Source organism: Petromyzon marinus, unplaced genomic scaffold, assembly GCF_048934315.1.
Source record: "Petromyzon marinus isolate PM22_M1 ecotype Great Lakes invasive population unplaced genomic scaffold, UKy_Petmar_22M1.pri1.0 PM_G_Scaffold_2, whole genome shotgun sequence".
Lineage (NCBI taxonomy): Eukaryota > Metazoa > Chordata > Hyperoartia > Petromyzontiformes > Petromyzontidae > Petromyzon > Petromyzon marinus.
Window position 1 is genome coordinate 6,315,814 of NW_027422761.1, and position 20,822 is coordinate 6,336,635.

A 20,822-nucleotide genomic window follows, 5' to 3' on the forward strand; every position below is an offset into this window, starting at 1 on the left:
AATTAATATTCACAATCTTTGCCTCGTTGGGGAAGTGATAGAGGCCCCTCCCCCTCCTCCTCCCTCTGTCCAATCGCGGCGTTGCCTCGCTGGTTGGCCCCTCCCCCCGCCCCAATGCGACCCGAGCTAACCGCTCGGGTCGCAGTCGCCTCGCTGACGATCTGAGTGCGAAGTTCAACACAGAGAGAGAGAGAGACAGAGAGACACAGAGAGACACACAGACAGACACAGAGAGACACAGAGAGAGACACAGAGAGAGACACACAGAGAGAGACACAGAGAGACAGAGAGACACAGAGAGAGACACACAGAGAGAGAGACAGAGAGAGAGACACAGAGACACACAGAGAGACACAGAGAGAGACACACAGAGAGAGAGACACAGAGAGAGACACACAGAGAGACAGAGAGACACACACAGAGAGAGAGACACAGAGAGAGACACAGAGAGAGACAGAGAGAGACACACAGAGAGAGACACAGAGAGAGACAGAGAGAGACACACAGAGAGACACAGAGACACACAGAGAGACACAGAGAGACACACAGAGAGACAGAGAGAGACACAGACAGAGACAGAGAGAGACACACACAGACAGAGACACAGAGAGAGACACACAGACAGAGACACACAGAGAGACACACAGACAGACACAGAGAGACACACAGAGAGACAGAGAGAGACACACAGAGAGAGAGACACACAGAGAGAGAGACACACAGAGAGAGACACACAGAGAGAGACAGAGACACACAGACACAGAGAGAGACACACAGAGAGAGACAGAGAGAGAGAGACACAGAGAGACACAGAGAGACAGAGACACAGAGATAGACACAAAGAGAGAGACACAGAGAGACAGAGAGAAACAGCGAGAGACAGAGACACAGGGAGACAGACAGAGAGAAACAGAGAGAGACAGAGACACAGGGAGACAGACACAGAGAAACAGAGAGACGGAGAGAGACAGAGATAGACAGAGAGAGACACAGAGAGATAGACAGAGAGAAACAGAGAGATAGACAGAGAGAGAAACACAGAGATAGACAGAGAGACACACAGAGAGACAGACAGAGACGGAGAGAGAGATAGACAGAGAGAGACACAGAGAGAGACACAGAGAAAAACACAAAAGACACAGACAGAGACACAGAGAGAGACAGAGACACCGAGACACACAGGGATAGACAGAGAGACAGACAGACAGGGATAGACACAGAGACAGAGAGAGACACAGACAGAGAGAGGGATAGACAGAGAGAGAGACACAGAGAGACACACAGGGATAGACAGAGAGAGAAACACAGAGAGAGAGAGAGACGGGGATAGACAGAGAGAGAGAGAGAGAGACAGGGATAGACAGAGAGAGACACAGACAGAAAGAGGGATAGACAGAGAGAGAGAGACACAGAGAGACACACAGGGATAGACACAGAGAGAGACACACACAGAGAGAGAGACGGGGATAGACAGAGAGAGAGACAGGGATAGAAACAGAGACAGAGAGAGGGATAGACAGAGAGAGAGACACAGAGAGACACACAGGGATAGACAGAGAGAGAGACACAGAGAGAGACTGACTGACTGCTGCTGCCCGCTTGATCGCTGCCCCTGCCGCGTGTTGTAGACGGGGTGGCTGTTTGCGTGAAGAAGTTGCCGCGTGCAAAGCGTCGCTAAGACTGCCGCCATGTTTGGTGAGTCCCTGTGCCGAGTCGGGCGACTGCCGCCATTCGTCGGAGTTCGTCATCATCGTCGTCATCAGTAGACACGTGGCATCGTCATCATCGTCGTCATCAGTAGACACGTGGCATCGTCGTCATCAGTAGACACGTGGCATCGTCATCATCGTCGTCATCAGTAGACACGTAGCATCGTCATCATCGTCATCATCGTCGTCATCAGTAGACACGTGGTATCGTCATCGTCATCATCAGTAGAAACGTGGCATCGTCATCATTGTCGTCATCAGTAGACACGTGGCATCGTCATCATCGTCGTCAGTAGACACGTGGCATCGTCATCATCAGTAGACACGTGGCATCGTCATCATCGTCATCATCAGTAGACACGTGGCATCGTCATCATCGTCGTCATCAGTAGACACGTGGTATCGTCATCATCGTCGTCATCAGGTAGACACGTGGCATCGTCATCATCGTCATCATCGTCGTCATCAGTAGACACGTGGTATCGTCATCATCGTCGTCATCAGGTAGACACGTGGCATCGTCATCGTCGTCATCAGTAGACACGTGGCATTGTCATCATCATCATCAGTAGACACATGGCATCGTCATCATCATCGTCAGTAGACACGTGGCATCGTCATCATCGTCATCATCGTCGTCATCAGTAGACATGTGGCATCGTCATCATCGTCATCAGTTGACACATGGCATCTTCATCATCGTCAGTAGACACGTGGCATCGTCATCATCGTCATCAGTTGACACATGGCATCGTCATCATCGTCATCATCAGTAGACACGTTGCATCGTCATCATCGTCATCAGTAGACACGTGGCATCGTCGTCATCATCAGTAGACACGTGGCATCGCCATCATCGTCGTCATCAGTAGACACGTGGCATCGTCATCATCGTCGTCATCAGTAGGCACGTGGCATTGTCATCATCATCATCAGTAGACACGTGGCATCGTCATCATCATCGTCAGTAGACACGTGGCATCGTCATCATCAGTAGACTCGTGGCATCGTCATCATCGTCGTCATCAGTAGACACGTGGCATCGTCATCATCGTCGTCATCAGTAGACACGTGGCATCATCATCGTCGTCATCAGTAGACACGTGGCATCGTCATCATCGTCGTCATCAGTAGACACGTGGCATCGTCATCATCGTCGTCATCAGTAGACACGTGGTATCGTCATCATCGTCGTCATCAGGTAGACACGTGGCATCGTCATCATCGTCATCATCGTCGTCATCAGTAGACACGTGGTATCGTCATCATCGTCGTCATCAGGTAGACACGTGGCATCGTCATCGTCGTCATCAGTAGACACGTGGCATCGTCGTCATCGTCGTCATCAGTAGACATGTGGCATCGTCATCATCGTCATCAGTTGACACATGGCATCTTCATCATCGTCAGTAGACACGTGGCATCGTCATCATCGTCATCAGTTGACACATGGCATCGTCATCATCGTCATCATCAGTAGACACGTTGCATCGTCATCATCGTCATCAGTAGACACGTGACATCGTCGTCATCTTCAGTAGACACGTGGCATCGTCATCATCGTCGTCATCAGTAGACACGTGGCATCGTCATCATCGTCGTCATCAGTAGGCACGTGGCATTGTCATCATCATCATCAGTAGACACGTGGCATCGTCATCATCATCGTCAGTAGACACGTGGCATCGTCATCATCAGTAGACACGTGGCATCGTCATCATCGTCGTCATCAGTAGACACGTGGCATCATCATCGTCGTCATCAGTAGACACGTGGCATCGTCATCATCGTCATCATTGTCGTCATCAGTAGACACGTGGCATCGTCATCATCAGTAGACATGTGGCATCGTCATCATCATCGTCACCAGTAGACACGTGGCATCGTCATCATCGTCATCAGTAGACACGTGGCATCGTCATCATCGTCATCATTGTCATCATTGTCGTCATCAGTAGACACGTGGCATCGTCATCAGTAGACACGTGGCATCGTCGTCATTGTCATCGTCAATATACAGTTTATATACACACGTAATATACAGTTTATATACACGTAATATACAGTTTATATACACACGTAATATACAGTTTATATACACACATAATATACAGTTTATATACACACGTAATATACAGTTTATATACACACATATACAGTTTATATACACATAATATACAGTTTATACATACACATAATATACAGTTTATATACACACGTAATATGCAGTTTATATACACACATAATATACAGTTTATACATACACATAATATACAGTTTATATACACGTAATATGCAGTTTATATACACACATAATATACAGTTTATATACACACATAATATACAGTTTTTATACACACGTAATATACAGTTTATATACACACGTAATATACAGTTTATATACACATATATACAGTTTATATGCACACATAATATACAGTTTATATATACACACGTAATATACAGTTTATATACACATAATATACAGTTTATATACACACGTAATATACAGTTTATATATACACGTAATATACAGTTTATATACACATAATATACAGTTTATATACACATAATATACAGTTTATATATACACATAATATACAGTTTATACATACACATAATATACAGTTTATATACACGTAATATGCAGTTTATATACACACGTAATATACAGTTTATATACACACGTAATATACAGTTCATATATACACATAATATACAGTTTATACATACACATAATATACAGTTTATATACACGTAATATGCAGTTTATATACACACGTAATATACAGTTTATATACTCACGTAATATACAGTTTATATATATACACAATATACAGTTTATACATACACATAATATACAGTTTATATACACACGTAATATGCAGTTTATATACACACATAATATACAGTTTATATACACACATAATATACAGTTTATATACACACATAATATACAGTTTATATACACACGTAATATACAGTTTATATACACACATAATATACAGTTTATATACACACATAATATACAGTTTATATACACGTAATATACAGTTTATATACACACATAATATACAGTTTATATACACACATAATATACAGTTTATATACACACGTAATATACAGTTTATATACACATAATATACAGTTTATATACACACATAATATACAGTTTATATACACACGTAATATACAGTTTATATACACATAATATACAGTTTATATACACATAATATACAGTTTATATACACATAATATACAGTTTATATACACATAATATACAGTTTATATTCACATAATATACAGTTTATATATACACATAATATACAGTTTATACATACACATAATATACAGTTTATATACACACGTAATATGCAGTTTATATACACACATAATATACAGTTTATATACACACATAATATACAGTTTATATACACACATAATATACAGTTTATATACACACGTAATATACAGTTTATATACACACATAATATACAGTTTATATACACACATAATATACAGTTTATATACATGTAATATACAGTTTATATACACACATAATATACAGTTTATATATACACATAATATACAGTTTATATACACACGTAATATAGTTTATATACACACGTAATATACAGTTTATATATACACATAATATACAGTTTATACATACACGTAATATACAGTTTATATACACGTAATATACAGTTTATATACACATATACAGTTTATATACACATAATATACAGTTTATGTACACATAATATACAGTTTATATACACATACTGTACAGTTTATATATACACATAATATACAAGTTATATACACACGTAATATACAGTTCATATACACATAATATAGAGTTCATACACACACGTAATATACAGTTTATATACACACGTAATATACAGTTTATATATACACGTAATATACAGTTTATATACACACGTAATATGCAGTTTATATACACACATAATATACAGTTTATATACACACATAATGTACAGTTTATATACACATAATATACAGTTTGTATACACGTAATATACAGTTTATATACACACACATAATATACAGTTTATATACACACACATAATATACAGTTTATATATACACATAATATACAGTTTATACATACTCATAATATACAGTTTATATACACTTAATATACAGTTTATATACACACGTAATATACAGTGTATACATACACATAATATAGAGTTTATATATACACATAATATACAGTTTATACATACACATAATATACAGTTTATATACACACGTAATATGCAGTTTATATACAAACATAATAAACAGTTTATATACACACATAATATACAGTTTATATACACACATAATATACAGTTTATATACACACGTAATATACAGTTTATATACACACGTAATATACAGTTTATATACACACATAATATACAGTTCATATACACGTAATATACAGTTTATATACACACTTAATATACAGTTTATATATACACGTAATATACAGTTTATATACACACGTAATATAGTTTATATACACACGTAATATACAGTTTATATATACACATAATATACAGTTTATACATACACGTAATATACAGTTTATATACACGTAATATACAGTTTATATACACATATACAGTTTATATACACATAATATACAGTTTATATACACATAATATACAGTTTATATACACATAATATACAGTTTATATACACACATAATATACAGTTTATATACACACACATAATATACAGTTTATATACACACGTAATATACAGTTTATATACACACGTAATATACAGTTTATATACACACATAATATACAGTTCATATACACGTAATATACAGTTTATATACACACATAATATACAGTTTATATATACACGTAATATACAGTTTATATACACACGTAATATCGTTTATATACACACGTAATATACAGTTTATATACACACATAATATACAGTTTATACATACACGTAATATACAGTTTATATACACGTAATATACAGTTTATATACACGTAATATACAGTTTATATACACATATACAGTTTATATACACATAATATACAGTTTATATACACATAATATACAGTTTATATATATACACGTAATATACAGTTTATATACACACGTAATATACAGTTCATATACACATAATATAGAGTTCATACACACACGTAATATACAGTTTATATACACACGTAATATACAGTTTATATATACACATAATATACAGTTTATATACACTTAATATACAGTTTATATACACACATAATATACAGTTTATATACACACATAATATACAGTTTATATACACGTAATATACAGTTTATATAAACATAATATACAGTTTATATACACACATAATATACAGTTTATATACACACGTAATATACAGTTTATATACACACGTAATATACAGTTTATATACACATAATATACAGTTTATATACACGTAATATACAGTTTATATATACACATAATATACAGTTCATACATACACGTAATATACAGTTTATATACACGTAATATGCAGTTTATATACACACATAATATACAGTTTATATACACACATAATATACAGTTTATATATACACAATATACAGTTTATACATACACATAATATACAGTTTATATACACACGTAATATGCAGTTTATATACACACATAATATACAGTTTATATACACACATAATATACAGTTTATATACACACATAATATACAGTTTATATACACACGTAATATACAGTTTATATACACACGTAATATACAGTTTATATACACATAGTATACAGTTTATATACACATAATATACAGTTTATATATACACATAATATACAGTTCATACATACACATAATATACAGTTTATATACACGTAATATGCAGTTTATATACACACATAATATACAGTTTATATACACACAAAATATACAGTTTATATATACACAATATACAGTTTATACATACACATAATATACAGTTTATATACACACGTAATATGCAGTTTATATACACACATAATATACAGTTTATATACACACATAATATACAGTTTATATACACACATAATATACAGTTTATAACATACAGTTTATATACACACATAATATACAGTTTATATACACACATAATATACAGTTTATATACACGTAATATACAGTTTATATACACACATAATATACAGTGTATATACACACATAATATACAGTTTATATACACACACATAATATACAGTTTATATACACATAATATACAGTTTATATACACATAATATACAGTTTATATACACGTAATATACAGTTTATATACACACATAATATACAGTTTATATACACACATTATATACAGTTTAGATACACACGTAATATAGTTTATATACAGACATAATATACAGTTTATATACATACATAATATACAGTTTATATACACACATAATATACAGTTTATATACACACATTATATACAGTTTATATACACGTAATATACAGTTTATATACACACATAATATACAGTTTATATACACACATAATATACAGTTTATATACACACGTAATATACAGTTTATATACACGTAATATACAGTTTATATACACATAATATACAGTTTATATACACGTAATATACAGTTTATATACACACATAATATACAGTTTATATACACATAATATACAGTTTATATACACACGTAATATAGTTTATATGCACACATAATATACAGTTTATATACAAACATAATATACAGTTTATACATACACATAATATACAGTTTATATACACATAATATACAGTTTATATACACATAATATACAGTTTATATACACATAATATACAGTTTATATACACACATAATATACAGTTTATATACACGTAATATACAGTTTATATACACACATAATATACAGTTTATATACACATAATATACAGTTTATATACACACGTAATATAGTTTATATACACACATAATATACAGCTTATATACAAACATAATATACAGTTTATACATACACATAATATACAGTTTATATACACATAATATACAGTTTATATACACATAATATACAGTTTATATACACATAATATACAGTTTATATACACACGTAATATGCAGTTTATATACACACATAATATACAGTTTATATACACATAATATACAGTTTATATACACACGTAATATACAGTTTATATACACACGTAATATACAGTTTATATACACACATACTATACAGTTTATATACACACATAATATACAGTTTATATACACGTAATATACAGTTTATATACACACGTAATATACAGTTCATATATACACATAATATACAGTTTATATACACACGTAATATAGTTTATATACACACGTAATATACAGTTTATATATACACATAATATACAGTTTATACATACATGTAATATACAGTTTATATACACGTAATATACAGTTTATATACACATATACAGTTTATATACACATAATGTACAGTTTATATACACATAATATACAGTTTATATACACGTAATATACAGTTTATATATACACATAATATACAGTTTATATACACACGTAATATACAGTTCATATACACATAATATAGAGTTCATACACACACGTAATATACAGTTTATATACACACGTAATATACAGTTTATATATACACATAATATACAGTTTATATACACTTAATATACAGTTTATATACACATAATATACAGTGTAGATACACACATAATATACAGTTTATATACACACGTAATATACAGTTTATATACACATAATATACAGTTTATATACACACGTAATATACAGTTTATATACACACATAATATACAGTTTATATACACACGTAATATACAGTTTATATACACATAATATACAGTTTATATACACACACATAATATACAGTTTATATATACACATAATATACAGTTTATACATACACATAATATACAGTTTATATACACACGTAATATGCAGTTTATATACACACATAATATACAGTTTATATACACACATAATATACAGTTTATATATATACACACATAATATACAGTTTATACATACACATAATATACAGTTTATATACACACATAATATGCAGTTTATATACTCACGTAATATACAGTTTATATACACACATAATTTACAGTTTATATACACACGTAATATACAGTTTATATACACACGTAATATGCAGTTTATATATACACAATATACAGTTTATATACACTTAATATACAGTTTATATACACACATAATATACAGTTTATATACACACATAATATAGTTTATATACACACGTAATATACAGTTTATATACACATAATATACAGTTTATATACACACACATAATATACAGTTTATATACACACGTAATATACAGTTTATACGTACACATAATATATGGTTTATATATACACATAATATACAGTTTATACATACACATAATATACAGTTTATATACACACGTAATATGCAGTTTATATACACACATAATATACAGTTTATATACACACGTAATATACAGTTTTTATACACACATAATATACAGTTTATATACACACGTAATATACAGTTTATATACACACACATAATATACAGTTTATACACACGTAATATACAGTTTATATATACACACATAATATACAGTTTATACATACACATAATATACAATTTATATATACACATAATATACAGTTCATATACACACGTAATATAGTTTATATACACACGTAATATACAGTTTATATATACACATAATATACAGTTTATACATACACGTAATATACAGTTTATATACACGTAATATACAGTTTCTATACACATATTCAGTTTATATACACATAATATACAGTTTATATACACATAATATACAGTTTTTTATACACACGTAATATAGTTTATATACACACATAATATACAGTTTATATATACACATAATATACAGTTTATACATACACGTAATATACAGTTTATATACACGTAATATACAGTTTATATACACATAATATACAGTTTATATACACATAATATACAGTTTATATACACATAATATACAGTTTATATACACATAATATACAGTTTATATATACACATAATATACAGTTTATATACACACGTAATATACAGTTCATATACACATAATATAGAGTTCATACACACACGTAATATACAGTTTATATACACACGTAATATACAGTTTATATATACACATAATATACAGTTTATATACACACATAATATACAGTTTATATACACACGTAATATACAGTTTATATACACATAATATACAGTTTATATACACACATAATATACAGTTTAATACACACATAATATACAGTTTATATACACACGTAATATACAGTTTATATACACATAATATACAGTTTATATACACACACATAATATACAGTTTATATATACACATAATATACAGTTTATACATACACATAATATACAGTTTATTTACACACGTAATATGCAGTTTATATACACACATAATATACAGTTTATATACACACGTAATATGCAGTTTATATACACGTAATATACAGTTTATATACACACATAATATACAGTTTATATACACACGTAATTTACAGTTTATATACACACGTAATATACAGTTTATATACACACGTAATATGCAGTTTATATACACACAATATACAGTTTATATACACTTAATATACAGTTTATATACACACATAATATACAGTTTATATACACACATAATATAGTTTATATACACACGTAATATACAGTTTATATACACATAATATACAGTTTATATACACACATAATATACAGTTTATACACCCGTAATATACAGTTTATATATACACACATAATATACAGTTTATACATACACATAATATACAGTTTATATATACACATAATATACAGTTTATATACACACATAATATACAGTTTATACACACGTAATATACAGTTTATATATACACACATAATATACAGTTTATGATGTATAAAAGGGAAATTTGTGAATATGTGTGTCTGTTCGAAATGTTTAGCTTACTTTCCAACATGCAACAAACTTTAAATTTGGCACCTGGGTAGCTTCCAGACTGTACACAATGCAACAAGTAGAAAAATAGACTTTTGTATATATTAATATTAGTCACGGCAAGTGAGCGGTGACGTCACATCTGTGATGTCACCTGATGACGTCACGCATCCCCCCACCCTCCGCGTAGCCCGTGTAATCCAAGCCAACCATCATCATCACACATCACCTCACAAGCATTTTTATTTGACCAGGTAAGGTCCCACACTGAGTGAGCCCCATAGAGACCCATACTCACAGAGAACCACACCCACAGAGACCCATACTCACAGAGACCCACAGAGACCCATGCTCAAAGAGACCCATACTCACAGAGACCCATACTCACAGAGAACCACACTCACAGAGACCCATACTCATAGATACCCACAGAGACCCATACTCACAGGGACCCATACTCACAGAGACCCATACTCATAGAGACCCATACTCATAGAGACTCACTGAGAACCACACTCACAGAGACCCATACTCACAGAGAACCACACTCACAGAGACCCATACTCATAGAGACCCACAGAGACCCATACTCACAGAGACCCATACTCACAGAGACCCATACTCATAGAGACCCATACTCATAGAGACTCACAGAGAACCACACTCACAGAGACCCATACTCACAGAGACCCACACTTATAGAGACCCATACTCATAGAGACCCATACTCACAGAGACCCATACTCACAGAGAACCACACTCATAGAGACCCATACTCATAGAGACCCACAGAGACCCATACTCACAGAGAACCACACTCACAGAGACCCATACTCACAGAGACCCATACTCATAGAGACCCACAGAGACCTATACTCACAGAGACTCATACTCATAGAGACCCACAGAGACCCATACTCACAGAGACCCATACTCACAGAGAACCACACCCACAGAGACCTATACTCACAGAGACCCACAGAGACCCATACTCACAGAGACCCATACTCACAGAGACTCATACTCATAGAGACCCACAGAGACCCATACTCACAGAGACCCATACTCACAGAGACCCATACTCATAGAGACCCATGCTCATAGAGACTCAGAGAAAACCACACTCACAGAGACCCATACTCACAGAGACCCACACTTATAGAGACCCATACTCATAGAGACCCATACTCACAGAGACCCATACTCATAGAGACCCATACTCACAGAAACCCATACTCACAGAGAACCACACTCATAGAGACCCATACTCATAGAGACCCACAGAGACCCATACTCACAGAGAACCACACTCACAGAGACCCATACTCACAGAGACCCATACTCATAGAGACCCACAGAGACCCATAGTCACAGAGACCCATACTCACAGAGACCCATACTCACAGAGACCCACACTCACAGAGACCCACAGAGACCCATACTCACAGAGACCCACACTCACAGAGACCCATACTCACAGAGACCCACAGAAACCCACACGCACAGAGACCCATACTCACAGAGACCCACAGAGACCCACACTCACAGAGACCCACAGAGACCCATACTCACAGAGAACCACACTCACAAAGACCCCTACTCACAGAGACCCACAGAGACCCACACTCACAGAGACCCACAGAGACCCACAGAGACCCACACGCACAAAGACCCACAGAGACCCACACTCACAGAGACCCACAGAGACCCACACTCACAGAGACCCACAGAGACCCACAGAGACCCACACTCACAGAGACCCACAGAGACCCATACTCACAGAGACCGACAGAGACCCATACTCACAGAGACCCACAGAGACCCACCCTCACAGAGACCAACCCTCATAGAGAACCATACTCACAGAGACCCACCGAGACCCACACTCACAGAGACCCACAGAGACCCACACTCACAGAGACCCACTGCTTGTGACACAGGAGGGCCGAGCGAGAATCCGAGCGGTGACAACCGCCGGCCATGGACAGGGGCCGAGGCGGCGGCGGAGGCGGAGGAGGCGGAGGAGGCGGAGGAGGAGGAGACCCGAGAAGGATCACCGACATCTCGGCCAGGCTGAGGCAGCTGATTGTCCCTGACAGGGGGCGGCCGCTGGCCAGGGAGGGCCGGCACCCGGAGGGCGCCGGCGGAGCGACGGGCCGCGGGGAATCGAGGCGGGAGAGGAGCGAACGAGCGAGGCAGAGGGACGCGGCGGAGCGGGCGAGGGAGGCGAGGGAGCACGACGCCTTCCTGAGGGAGCAGCATGCGATGAACCAGAGGTTCGCCGAGAGGCGACGGGAGCTCGTGAGCCGGGGGGTCAACGTTTACTTCAATCCAGCGGAGGAGGCGTGGACGGCCGCCGGGGGGGGCATGGCGGGGCGGGGGGGGAGAGGGGGGGGGGAGGAGCAGAGCGGGGGGAGGGGGGGTGAGAGAGGAGGCGGCGAGAGGAGGGGCGGGGGGAGCGGAGGGAGGGGTGGGGGGACGGGCGAGGGGGGAGGCGCAGAGAAGATCGTGGGGGGAGGCGGGGGGGGGAGCGGGGGGAGGAGGGAGGGCCGAGGGAGGAGGGGGCAGGGAGAGGGGTGGGAGGGTGGGTGAGTGGATGGGCCGACTGAGACAGGTCGTGACGCCGAGATGGAATCGTCATTCCGGGAGGGGGGGGTCAGGAGGGGCGGGCACTGGGTGAGGGAGGGGGTTCACTCTGACATGGGAGAGGCCAGTTCACCATGGGGGGGAGGGAGGGGGTTCACTCTGACATTGGTGAGGCCAGTTCACCATGGGGGGGAGGGAGGGAGGGGGTGTAGGTGTGCGGCTCGCTTCAAGCGTCTCGGCTTCGCACCGTGCTGTTTGGTGTCGTGATGTCTCCAAGTTCTTTCGGTAAAGTCATCACGTAGGTAGGTATAAAATAAATTAAATCACGTGACGTTTTGGGCGCAACACAACAAGCGTCCGTCATCAGGTGGGACAACCACAGCAAGAGACAATTGCTGAAGTGGGCAAAAGGGTTTCCGTGACAAGAGGCTATGTAGGTAAGAGAGGGGGGGAGGAGCCAGGGAGGAGAGATAGAGAGAGGGGGGCATGGGGTAGGGGGAGTGGAGTGCTGCTAGAGGGATTAAGAAACTAGCAATGAAATGCCGGGGGGGGGGGGGGAGTGGGCGGGGCTGGGAGTGGGAGGCTGAAGAAACTGGAGATGCGGATATGAAGGCAACATCCTTCCAATGATTGCTCAATTTGTATCCATCTTCTCGGTTGAAGTTACGTCTAAGTTTATATATCTGGACGGCTTCATGAACAAACCTTTGATAGTAGCCTGAAGGTTTGCAGAGTACCTTGGTCTCGGATTAAACGAAATCATGAGAGCCCACAGCGTTATAGCAATGGTCAGCCACGGCCGTGTTTCAGATCTGACTTGTGCTCGCGAACACGGTCCGAGATATGTCGTTTCGTTTCCCCAATGTAACAGCCACCACAGGTGCAACTTCGTTTGTAGACTCCAGGATATTGCATGTCAGGAATGACATCCTTTACCGATGGGATTAGATCACGGATTTTGTGTGCTGTACTGAATTGGACCTGGATCTTGTGTTTGTTTAAGATTTTGGAAAACGTTTTGGTAACGCCTGCTATGTATGGTAACGTGATGGTTTTGATCGGCGTCTCAGGGGGTTGTTGCTCCATGGTTGGAGAAACATGATTGGAGAAACACGGTTGGAGAAACAGCTTTGCGAGTACCCATTCATCTTGAGGGCCTGGTGTACGTGTTCCAGTTCACTGGCTAGGTGGTGTTGGTCAGAAATACAGTGGGCCCTATGGTGTAGTGTTTTGATGAGGGAATGGGTACTCGGACCGCATTATTCGCAAAGCTGTTTCTCCAACCATGGAGAAACAACCCCCTGAGACGCCGATCAACACCATGACGTTACCATACATAGCAGGCGTTACCAAAAATATTTCCAAAATCTTAAACAAACACAAGATCCAGGTCCGATTCAGTACAGTACACAAAATCCGTGATCTAATCCCATCGGTGAAGGATGTCATTCCTGACATGCAATATCCTGGATTCTTCAAACTAAGTTGCACCTGTGGTGGCTGTTACATTGGGGAAACGAAACGACATATCTCGGACCGTGTTCGCGAGCACAAGTCAGATCTGAAACACGGCAGAACCAATACCTCCGCCGTGGCTGACCATTGCTATAACGCTGTGGGCTCTCATGATTTAGTTTTTTTCCAAGACCAAGGTACTCTGCAAACCACTATCAAAGGTTTGTTCATGAAGCCATCCAGATATCTAAACATAGACATAACTTCAACCGAGAAGATGGATACAAATTGAGCAATCATTGGAAGGATGTTATTAACCAGGTAAACCCTTAACTGCTTTATGGTGTTGCCTTCATATCCGCATCTCCAGTTTCTTCAGCCTCCCACTCCCTGACCCGCTCACTCCCCCCCCCCACCCCCCCCCCCCCGGCATTTCCTTGCTAGTTTCCTAATCCCTCTAGCAGCACTCCACTCCCCCTACCCCCCACACCCCCCTCTCTATCTCTCCTCCCTGGCTCCTCCCCCCTCTCTTACCTACGTAGCCTCTTGTCACGGCAACCCTTTTGCCCACTTCAGCAATTGTCTCTTGCTGTGGCTGTCCCACCTGATGACGGACGCTTGTCGTGTTGCACCCGAAACGTCACGTGATTTAATTCACTTTATTTTATACCTACCTGACTTTATACCTACGTGATAACTTTTACCGAAAGAACCAAAGGATGTGGCTCCCTTGCAGTCACGAAAACCTAGAATCTTGATTGAATGCCTCCAAGTGTCCCCAGGTCTCCGCGTGGAACCCTGAGGAGGTTTCCGCCTCTTTGCGTTCGGTCGCCTCGAACGTCGCATGGCCGCCGTCGGCGGTCGCCGCCGTTGCGAGCCGGCGAGGGGGCCGGAGCGGGAGAGGGGTGAACGACGTGCACACGTGCGGCCGTGTTCGTTGTGGACACGAAGGCCGCCTCGTTCTTACGGTGGGGCTGGTTGACTTCACTCGCAGAAAGTGGTGCTCGCTTCGCGACGGCCGGGAGGTGTCGACGACGGTGACAATGGCGGGCCGAGTCGTCCCCCGACCGGGGATTGAACTGGCACCCTTCATCGTCGTTAGACGGTTATCATTTGTTGACGGCGATTATTTTAACGTCACGTTTAAAGTTGCCTTTGCTGAACGCGCCGATTGTCGCTGGGCGCGCATTGATTAAAAGCGGTGCAAAATGTGTGGAGGGTAGAACTAGATTTGCCGATATGGAGTTTGGCGTAAAACCTAGGGAGCATAACCCCAACGCTCGACTTGATGTTCAGGTTAAGGTTCAGAGGAAATTATTTGGTGGTTGCTAAAAACTATTTTGAGTTTCAAATATTCTGTCTTCAAAAGGTCGACCAAACATGCAAAACTGGTGGCCAACTACAAGAAACGTCTGACCTCTGTGATTGCCAACAAGGGTTTTGCCACCAAGTACTAAGTCATGTTTTGCAGAGGGGTCAAATACTTATTTCCCTTATTAAAATGCAAATACATTTTTGGCATGCGTTTTTCTGGATTTTGTTGTTATTCTGTCTCTCACCGTTCAAATAAACCTACCATTCAAATTATAGACTGATCATTTCTTTGTCAGTGGGCAAACGTACACAATCAGCAGGGGGATCAAATACTTTTTTTCCCTCACCGTAAGGAGGGAATGTGCGCTAACGCAATTTACCTAACAGGGAGGGCTACCGAACCTTCGAAACAAAAACCTTTTAACGATCAACCCCCGAGCCGCGAGGGAAGCGTAACAATTTCCGACGGATCAACCAGAAGCCACGGCCCGGCTCGCGGCTGCGACCACCCGCCAGACGGCGTGGGAACACAATTGAACGACAGAAGGGAGCGGTTCAGCGGACCGAAGCGCTCTTTGAACGAGCCATCGCCGCCAGTCCCCCCATCTCGAGCAGGAACTTGCGCGCTGGGGACCACCGGGACATTACGCGGATGGCCTAATGGGCGCAGCCCCTGCCTAGGAGGAGAAGATGGCAACCCGGCCTCCACACGTGGTCCATCACAGGGAGGCGATGGATCTCCGGGCTTCGGGCGCTGGGATCCTGCGGGCGACGCAACAGAATCCTTCCTGAAGCACAACTACCGGGCTCGCCCGCCCCGGCTCGTCGGACGCATCAGACACCCGCCGCTCTGGAGCCGGAGACGCACCGTCTACATGTGGCGGGACGTAGGGGGGGGGCTTTAACCATGACGGGTGCACAAACCAGCGGCGGCGAGCGACCTGCGTACGGACGCGCTGCGGCCCCTTGGCCTCGATCACCTCGACAGGGCCCTGCCACGCTCGGTGTAATTTAGGCGACGTACCCAAGGGCACACGGGGAAACTGCGGCCACGCCTTAGCCCCAGCGGTCCACGGGGTCCTGGACCTCCCGTGGTCCCACCGGCTTCTCTTTTGCGGCCTGCCGTTTGGCCGAATTCCCCCGAGACGCCTCCCACGTCTCCGTCAAACGCCCGAGTGTGGCCTGCATGGGCATGACGGCTCTGTTCCCTCCCAAATCCATGCCCGGTTGAGCTTCCACGGGTGGATCATTCTCCCTCCAATACACGAGGTCAAACGGGGAGAATCCTGTTGAGGCATTAATGGGCCATGCTATATAGTGGGCGGGACACCGGGAATGTGCAAATCCCAGTTCGACTTCACCTCATTGACCCGTTGGCACAACGTGGACCTAAGGGTCCTGTGGAAGCGCTCCGCCACCCCGTCCGTCTGAGGATGGTGGGGCAGGGTCCTGATTTGTTTTTGCACCCAGGGAGTTGCACACCTCCCGTGACAATCGAGAAGAACAATTCCGCCCCTGGTCTGCAAGAAGTTTTTCAGGAGCCCCCTTGTCCATGACGTAGCCGTGCAAGAACGTGTCCGCAATGGATGCGGCTGGCTGGTCTGGCAGAGGCGATGCCGCCGGCCCCCGGAACAGTTATTCTACCCTGACCAGGATACATTGATTTCCCCTCTGAGTGGCAGGGAACGGCCCGAGAATGTCCAGAGCGACGAGCTCATTGATACGAGACACCGTGATCGATTGCAACGGAGGCTGGGCCTGCCTGGATGATGGCTTGCGGGGTGTGCAATCAGTGCAACCTTTTACTATGTGGTATACTTTGTCCGTCATCCCAGGCCAATAGAAGTCAACGCTTCAGCGTCAGCAAGGTTTCACGGATTCCGAGGTGCATGAATTTCTCATGGGACCACCCGCCGTGTGAGTTTACCCCGCAGAGCATTCGGCACCACCGTGCAATAACACTGCAGCTCTTCAACCCGTCTTATCAAAAGTCATTCGTGGAGGACTGTGAGGGACATGCATCCCTGATGGCTTGCTTTTACTGCCTCTCGTACCAACGTGGTGCCGCAATTTCAAAGCGAGGCGTCCTCCATCTGGAGGCGTCCCCATTCAGCGCGCGTGAGACCCAACGTGCCGTCACCTACGTGCATCCGCCGCGGGTGGCGGCGCGTCGACAGATGCCACTACAGCACGTGGCAACCTCGCGCACGATGGCTTACGTCAACCGGCACCCATTAAGCACGCACGCTGGTCACTCGGTGGTAAACGGGACAGCGACGTCTGCATCGCAGTGCCGCGCGCCCTTCCCGTAGATTACCGCGAAGGAGTTGTCCCGCAAACTTTCCAACCGGCGGGACAGTTGGCCGGAAGGCTGGTCAATACGCAGGGAATATCGGAGGGCCACGTGGTCCGTGCGCACGACAGAGTCTCGTCCGTAAAGATACGGCCTATATCGCTGCACAAGACGAACTGTGGCCAGCGAATCTCTGCGCGTCGCACAGCAGCGCCGCTCTGCGCGGGACAGCGCATGGCTCCCGCGGGCCACTACGTTATCCGTGCCGTTCGCGACCTGGGACAGCGCAGCATCAATTCCGGCGTCGCCGCTGTCCGTGTCCAACGCAGAGGAGCGGAGAGAAATCGGGGCCGCCGAGGGGTCGGCGCGCTGACGAGGCCATCGCCCGACACGACAATCGCGGCCTCCTCCCCCCCCGTCCACCGAAATCTCTGGCCCTTGGCAGCGAGCGTGTGGAGCGGTTTTGGGATCGTCGCGAACTTGGGGAACAAAGCGGCGATAATATGACGTGAAACCCTGACAAAATTGGGAACTTCACCCACCGACTTGGGGGTTGGCCATGTGTGCACGCGCGCCGTTTTGTCGGGAGCCATGGCTAACCCGGTCTCGCGAACGATGTGGCCCAAATACTGCACCGATGTTTGCAAGAGGTGGCACTTTTGCAAGTTTAAATTTGAGATTGGCTGTCTGCACTTTGGCAAACAGGGACCGCAGTCGCTGCAAATGCTGCTGATACCTGTGCCCGAACATAATGACGGGCGTTCGATACTTCATGTTGCGTTAACGTGCACTTAGCCTGGCACAAGCGCCGTGGTGACGTCACCGACATTTGTGGCGAATGGCGGTTGTTGTTGTGTATGACCAGCAGGTGGGGTGTAACTGAGTCGCAGACATCTTAGGAGCAACACGATTATTAACTATTAACACAACACACTGGAGGCTATTAACACAACACACTCCAGACTATTAACACAACACACTCCAGGCTATTAACACAACACACTCCAGACAATTAACACAACATACTCCAGGCTATTAACACAACATACTCCAGGCTATTAACACAACACACTCCAGGGCTATTAACACAACACACTCCAGGCTATTAACACAACACACTCCAGGCTATTAACACAACACACTCCAGGCTATTAACACAACATACTCCAGGGCTATTAACACAACATACTCCAGGCTATTAACACAACACACTCCAGGCTATTAATACAACATACTCCAGGCTATTAACACAACACACTCCAGGCTATTAACACAACACCAGGCTATTAACACAACACAATCCAGGTTATTAACACAACACACTCCAGGCTATTAACACAACACACTCCAGGGCTATTAACACAACACACGCCAGGCTATTAACACAACACACTCCAGGGCTATTAACACGACACACTCCAGGCTATTAACACAA